Source organism: Mus pahari, chromosome 18 (assembly GCF_900095145.1).
Source record: "Mus pahari chromosome 18, PAHARI_EIJ_v1.1, whole genome shotgun sequence".
Lineage (NCBI taxonomy): Eukaryota > Metazoa > Chordata > Mammalia > Rodentia > Muridae > Mus > Mus pahari.
Window position 1 is genome coordinate 37794261 of NC_034607.1, and position 7786 is coordinate 37802046.

At 43.0% G+C, this 7786-nt stretch overlaps 1 pseudogene across 1 annotated transcript; it reads right to left on the reverse strand.

Annotated features, from left to right (window-relative positions):
- Positions 1 to 943: 943 nt before the first annotated feature.
- Positions 944 to 5825, reverse strand: LOC110335968 (annotated as a pseudogene). The gene is made up of 3 exons (XR_002381191.1): positions 5815 to 5825; positions 2429 to 2822; positions 944 to 2252 (listed from the first exon to the last, which is right to left on the reverse strand). The product of XR_002381191.1 is annotated as an ATP synthase subunit beta, mitochondrial pseudogene (transcript).
- Positions 5826 to 7786: the final 1961 nt, after the last annotated feature.

The window sequence follows — 7786 nt, forward strand, 5'->3', positions numbered from 1 at the left end:
CTATGATGATTTAAATCATCAGATCGGCAGCATCTAGAATTAGCTTGGAGACAGCTCCCTGGGAACATCTGTGAGGGATGTTTTTTAAAGATTAAGTTAATTAAGTAGGAAGACCTAGCCTAGCTACCAGACTAAGTAATCGAGTAAGTCAGGTACACCGGTTAGTTTTCAGTGCCATCCTAAGAGTCTGGAGTTGCCTCAATTGAGGAACTGCCCAAATGAGGCTGGCCTGTGAGCATGCCGATGGAGGACTGTCTTGATTAGAACTGGGGTGGACGGTCCAGCCCACTACAGGTGAGTCCATCCCTAGGTAGACGGCGAGGGAGCCAGAGGGCAGGCAGGCGAGTGAGGGAGGAACACTCCTTCACGGTTTCTGCTTGAGCTCCTGTCCTGACTTCCCGCACTGGATTGGGACCCAGAAGTTGCACACAAAGAAATGCTTTTCTCCCTGAAGTTGCTTCAAGAAATAGTATTTATCTGAGCAACTGAAAGCCAATAGGATAACAGAGATGAACATTCATCCTTCTCTCTGAGTGGGATATGACTAGATGACTTCCTGTGCAGGCTATGTCTTCTTGTCTATGATGAAATGTAAAACTGTAAGCCAGAACAAACATACTCTTCCTTAACTGCCTTTTGTCAGAAATTTCATCATAGCAAGAGAAAGAATGTTATGTTCTTACTATATAAAACAAGCCAAAAAATATGTTGAATAATATTGCTTCACTATTTCCTCCAAATTAGAAAAACATTCTCTCCCATAAACTCATAGGGCCCAGAAAGTAAGCAAAACTGACAAGGCTCTAGACTGTAAAACAGACCCAAGCCAGGCTTGGTGGCACACATGTTTAGTGCCAGGACTCAGGGCTGAGCCAGGGAGATCTGTGTGAGTTTGAGGTCATCCTCAAACATCCTCTGTGAGGTTTTTTTGTGTGTGTTTTTTTGAGGGGTATAAACTTTATTGAAAACTTTAAATACTCTTCAGAGAGATCACATCTTCAATCAAGGCTCTTGTGTGGCCTATATGGAAACCTGAGCTCTCAGCATGGAGAAGTCAGTGCAGAGCGCTGCATTTGACTAAAGAGCCCCTCACGACCCGTGCTCTTCTGCCAGCTTCTCAGCTTTTGCCATGGCTTCTTCAATGGGTTCACCATGTAGAAGGCTTGTTCTGGGAGATGGTCATATTCACCTGCTAAAATCTGCTGGAATCCTCTAATGGTCTCCTTCAAGGGCACCAGCTTGCCCATTTGACCTGTGAAGACCTCAGCAACCTGGAATGGCTGAGACAAGAAGCGCTGTATCTTCCTTGCCCAGGACACAGTCAATTTATCTTCCTCAGAAAGTTCATCCACACCCAAGATAGCAATGATGGCCTGGAGAGATCTGTAGTCCTGCAGGATTTTCTGCACCTCTTGGGCAACATCATAATGCTCACTGCCAACAATGTTGGGATCCATAATTCCAGAGGTGGAGTCCAGTGGATCCACAGCTGGATAGATGCCCGACTCAGCAATAGCCAGGGACAGCACAGTGGGACATCCAAATGGGCAAAGGTCATCAGTGGGCACACAGATAGCCTGCACCGAGGTGACAGATCCCTTCTTGGTGATGGTGATTCTTTTGTGCATTGGACCCATGTCAGTGGCTAGGATAGGTTGGTACAGCAGAAGGGATTCTACCCAATAAGGCAGACACCTCTGAGCCAGCCTGGGTAAAGGGGAAGATGTTGTCAATAAACAGAAGGACATCTTGCCCCTCCTGGTCTCTGAAGTATTCAGCAACAGTCAGACCAGTCAAAGCTACCCTGGCTCAAGCACCCGGTGGTTCATTCACCTGCCTATATACCAACACTACCTTGGAAGTGGTATCTTTTAGGTTGATAACAACAGATTCAATCATTTCATGGTATAAATCATTGCCCTCATGGATCCTCTCACCAACACCAGCAAATACAGAGTAACCACCATGGGCTTTAGCGATATTGTTGATTAACTCCATGATCAGTGCTGTCTTTCCAACGCCAGCAACCTCCGAAGAGTCCAATTTTCCCACCCTTGGCGTATGGGGCCAGCAGATCCACCACCTTTTTCCCAGTCACCAGAATCTCCTGTTCAGCACTCATCTCTATGAACTCAGGAGCCTCAGCATGAATAGGAGCCAATTGTTTAGTTTTTATAGGACCTCTCTCATCAATAGGTTCTCCAATGACATTCATGGTTCTGCCCAAGGTCTCAGGAACAACAGGAATTTTTTTTTATTTATTTTTTTTTTTTTTGGTTTTTCGAGACAGGGTTTCTCTGTGTAGCCCAGACTGTCCTGGAACTCACTTGGTAGACCAGGCTGGCCTCGAACTCAGAAATCCGCCTGCCTCTGCCTCCCGAGTGCTGGGATTAAAGGCCTGCGCCACCAGGCCCAGCTAGGAATTTTTATTGGTGCCCCTGAATCCAGTACTTTCTGGCCTCTAACCAAGCCTTCAGTGCCATCCATAGCAATAGTTCTGTCTGTGCTCTCCCCTAAATGTTGGGCCACCTCCGAAACCAGTCTGCTGTCCCTGCCATGAACTTCCAGGGCATTTAGGATGGATGGTAATCCTTCATCAAACTGGATGTCCACCACGACACCGATGACTGCCACGATTCCCCAGTGGCGGTACCTGCCTTCGGGGCCCACAGACACCTGTGCCACAGTCTCTGGCAGGATGGACCCCGGAGGGAGCAGCTCGAAGTAGAAGCTGCGCCTGTGGCAGTACCGCCAAAGGGCTGAGTCCCCACAAGGCCCCAGAGGCTAAGGCCGAGGCCAGGCCACATGCCTCACTCTCCACCCTACAGAGCAACCACTCAATTATTTCTCATGTTTATTTCTCTAGTTAAAAAGAAATAATATGCAGGGTAGTGGTGGCATACACCTCTAATCCCAGCACTAGGGAGGCAGAAGCAGGCGGATCTCTGTGCATTCAAGATCAGTGTATTCTACAGAGCTAGTTCTAGGACAGCCACGGCTACACAAAGAAACCCTGCCTAGAAACCAATGTTCCCCCTGCCCACTCCCCAAAGTTAAAGGGGAAAGGAACACTGAGACAAGTTTGAATTTCTGCCTCTAGAAATATATACAATTTATATAAGTGATTACTACAGCAAATTCAATTAGTGTTAAGTATTACATAAGAAGCTGAAACAGATACTGTCCTTAACAAAGACACTTCGCAGCCAGAGGTAAAGCGTTTGTTTCACTGACATACATACAATAAAGCCCAGCTCTGTCTGCTCAAAGACAATATATAAAAGAAGTGATGAACATGACCTAAAGCCTGGCCACAACAAAGTGAGAAAGAACCAGAAGCAAAGAAATGAGAGAAGATCTTGGGATACCCTGTAAAGTTAACAGAAGCCAAAGCCAAAGGTTAAACGGAGGCTCCCACTTATCTACTTAATGAAGGCGCAGCTGAAAACTGGTACAAGCTGTACAGTAATTAAGCACTCCAAAAGTCTTTAAAACAAATGTATCTGTTGACTACACAGTATATATTCAGAAATGTATCTCCAAGGAAATTATTTAAAATTGACTCAAATTTCAAATATTTAAGCACCTACTATCTGTTAGGCACTGCTCTTGAGATAGCATAATACAAAGGTTCTAGTCTTGAGCTCAACATTTTACTGGAAGATGAGAAATAAAATGTAATTATGGGATGGAAGATGAGAAATAAAATGTAATTATGGGACAGGTAGATAACTCATCAATAAAGGTGCTTGGCATCAAGCCTGACAACCTGAATGCTATCCCTAGAGCTCATATGGTAGCAGAGAAGCATCTTTTACTAACTATCCAGACCTCCACATGCATGCCTTGGTACATATGCCCTCATACGGATGGATGGGTGAGTGGGTGAGTGGGTAAGTGGGTGGATGGATGGATGGATGATGGATGGATGTAAGCTTTTAAAAACATAATTACAAGCCAGGCAGTGGTGGCACAAGCCTTTAGTCCCAGCTCTTGGGAGGCAGAGGCAGGCAGATTTCTGAGTTCGAGACCAGCCTGATCTACAGAGTGAGTTCCAGGACAGCCAGGGCTACACAAAGAAACCCTGTCTAGAAAAAACAAAAACAAACAAAAAAAAACAATAATAATAATAATAATTACTACAGGCTGAAGACATGTGTTTAGAATTTGGGAAGCAAGGCATGAAGATCTCTGAAAGTTCAAGACCAGCCTGACAAACAAAGGGAGTTCCAGGACAGGCCCTGGTGTGCAAGAGATATGGCTCTATGGCAGAAAGCATGTGATGTTCAGAGTTCAGGTCACATCAGGTGGCATACAACTGCATGAAACTCCAGTTCCAGGGGATCTAATATCCTCTTCTGGACTCCACTCCACATGTATTTGGCATAAGCTATGAGAGATGGCTCAGCATCAAGGGCATTGGCTGCTCCTCCAGAGGACTTAGGTTCAAGTCCCAGCACCCACACAGAAGCTCACAACCTCTGTAATGCTAGTCCAAGGGACTCTAACACCCTCTTCTAGGCTCTGTGGCTACTGCATGCACATGGTACATAGATCTACATACAGGCAAATACATAAATAAAATAAATACTTAAAGCTTATCTCCACTCCAAACTTTCTGATCAATGTAACTTCTATAGAAACCTACAAATAAATGAAGAAGGTGAAGAAAGCAGAGATGAGAGAAGCCTTGAAAGCAGACAGGCTCACAGAAAAGAGATCTTTGAATAGTGTGAAAGTAGATTAAAACCTAAAGGTACTGTCAAGTAGAGCAGGCCATAGAGGGAGGCAGGCCATGAAAGAACTTTCTACTTGTCTGTTCATACAACTCCTACACTTAACACATATAAAATACATTTTTTTAAATCAACTAATAGAAAAGAATCTAAAATGATAAATAGCAGGGTGCTGGTGATGATTACATTCAGATAGTGGCAATATGGTTGTTTTTCACATTTTGTTCACTTAACTATGTTTTTCTAATTTCTAACAGTAAACACATTTAAGAAAAGGAATTTTAATACAGTTTATAATGAACACATTAATGGCATAAAGTACTTTGGAGTCTAAAGAAAAGATCTGGTAAGGATCTATAAGGATAAAAAAGGCAAGCTGTTAAGGTTTAGAAGAAGATATTAAAGACATGGCAACAGGTACACAAACTTACTTTCACAATTTAGTTCTGTAAATAAATGTACAAAGTATGGATTGGTTATAACTCTGAAGAAGGCTTAATCCAGAATATGCAAATAAAAAAATAAGTGGAAAGTAAAAGGTATTTTCTTAACTGGAAGACATTTTATAGCCAACAGGAAGAATAAAACAAGAGACAAGTATTCAAGACATAGAAAGATATCTAACTATAGGAGCCCTCGGTGTACTAAAAGCACGCCTAATTCTATTAATGGGTGGCTATTTGACTTCTGGGCTCAATGGGTAAAACATCTGCTATGCAATCCTAGTCACTCTGGATCCCCAGAACCAATGGCACAGACAAGAGAATCTGCGGAAACTTAGAATTCTGTTAGCCCAGCAGCCAACAAAGATCTCCCGATTTAAACTTGGTAGAAGTCGGGAGTTGTCTTCTGCCTTACATATGTACTCTGTGGCAGAGCTGTCTGTACACACATCACACTCTATTAAAATAAAGACTGGGGCTGGAGAGACTGCTCAGCAGTCAAGAACAATTGCTGCTCGAGGAGGACCGAGTTTGGTTTCCAGCCATCCCACCATCCATCCCACGGGATGACAACTCCTAATTCCAGCTCCAAAAGAGCTGACACCCTCCTCTGGTCTCCCTGGGAAACCACTCACCTGCCATCCATCCATCCACTCAAGTACATACACATATACATGAATTACGAAGAAACTTTTAAGCAAAGGAAAATCCCAATTTTAGTCGAATACATACAAAGAAACTAAGAAAATAAATGAAAACAGGTTCCCATGCCTTGTAATGAAGTGGAACGAAAGGACTGTGAAAGAACATCGGCGTGTGTGACCAAAGGATAAAAGAGACTAACGACTTTCAAAACATTGGGGAGCAGATGACTTACGCAAAGGGTTCTGTCCTTCACTCGCATAGTACTCATACATGCCACTTTTAACTAGAGTGTCGTAGTGAGGTAGAAAGTCAATTCTTTCTTTCGTCGCTGTCAGTAGTGACTGGTCAACTGACTGCAGCAGGTACAGAGTGACTCCATCTTTAACAGTGTGGTCTGTAATCGATAGTTAAAATCAGAAGTGTGGAGTAGCATCAGAAACTCGATGAATTTATTCTGAATACGTAAATTATATCTACAAAATGCCCTTGATGGTATAACTAGATGGTGTCAATGGCTCTACTTACAAATTCCAGTTGCAAATAAAAAAGTATCAATGAAACAAGCATAACATTTCCACAACTCTAAAATACTCAAATAAATATTCAAATCTATTTATTTGTGTGTGTGTGTGTGTGTGTGTGTGTGTGTGTACAGATGCCAGCACACATGTGGGCAAATGCATGTCATAGCACACATGTAGAACTCAGTTTTTTCCTTCACTGCGGCATCTGGGGACCAGGCAATGGTTTCTACCCACTGATCCATCGTAGTGGCCCTTTTTGTTGTTTGTTTCTCTGTTTCTTTGTCTTTTTAAAGACAAGGTCTCATACTATATCTCTGACTGGCCTCAAACTTACCTTCCTGCCTCAGCCTCCTGAATGCTAGGATTACAAGTGAGCCAATGTGTGTGTGTACCTTTGAATGTTTCTTTATTGGAGACTGATAGGGTAGCCCTGACTGGCCTGGAATTCATTATGAGACAGGCCTTGAACTTAGGAAGATCCTTCTGCTTCGGCCACCCAAGTGCTGAGACTACAAGTGTACATCACCATGCTCAATGTCATTGCTCTGTTGAAACAAAATCTCACTACAGCCCTAGCTTGCCTGGGACTCACTATATTACCCAGGCTGACCTCCAACTCTAGGCAAGTCTCCTGCCTTAGCTTCCTGAGTGGTGGGATCATAGATGTAAACTACCATGGCAGCTAAAACACATTTCTTTTTTTATTTTTAATTTTATAAAAACCATCACAGGTCGAGTCAGCAAGATTGTTCAATGGATAAAGGTGCCAGCTGGCCAAATCTAACAGCCTGAGTTCAACCCCTGGGAACCACACTGTAGAAGGAGGGAAAAGTGGTCGCTAAGTTGTCCTCTGACCTCTGTACTAATAGACACATACACAAATAAAGGTTCAAGTAAGAAAGATTTTACAAATAAAGAAAAAAACAAGTTTATATCTCATAATCTGTTAAGTTTTGGAAAGTTCAAGACTGGTACCTAGTGAAGGCCTGCTGGAAAGCTCATTTTTTTTGAGCTGGGGAGGCTAACACAGTTCAAACATGTCTTATACTCCTTTATCCTTCCGACTCTGCACCCTAATTGCTCCTGTTACAGACACATACCACATACCTAGGTTTTTAAACACTCAGTTCTTTTTTTTTCTTTAAGATTTATTTTATGTAGATTAACATTTTGCCTGCATGTCTGTGCACTAAGTGCATGCCTTGTGCATGTGAAGATCAGAAAGCATGAGATTCTCTGGAACTACAGTCAGGGATGGTTATAAACTACCATATGAGAGGTAGGTAGTCAGGCCAGGCCTCACTCTCTGGGCTCAACTGACATCAGGGAAACTGATCTGTGAAAGCAAAGGTTTTTCTTCCCTTGCTCCCCAAGTACTCCAAATTATCAATGCTCTGGACAGACAGTGGTATACAACTATTCTCTCACTACACAAATA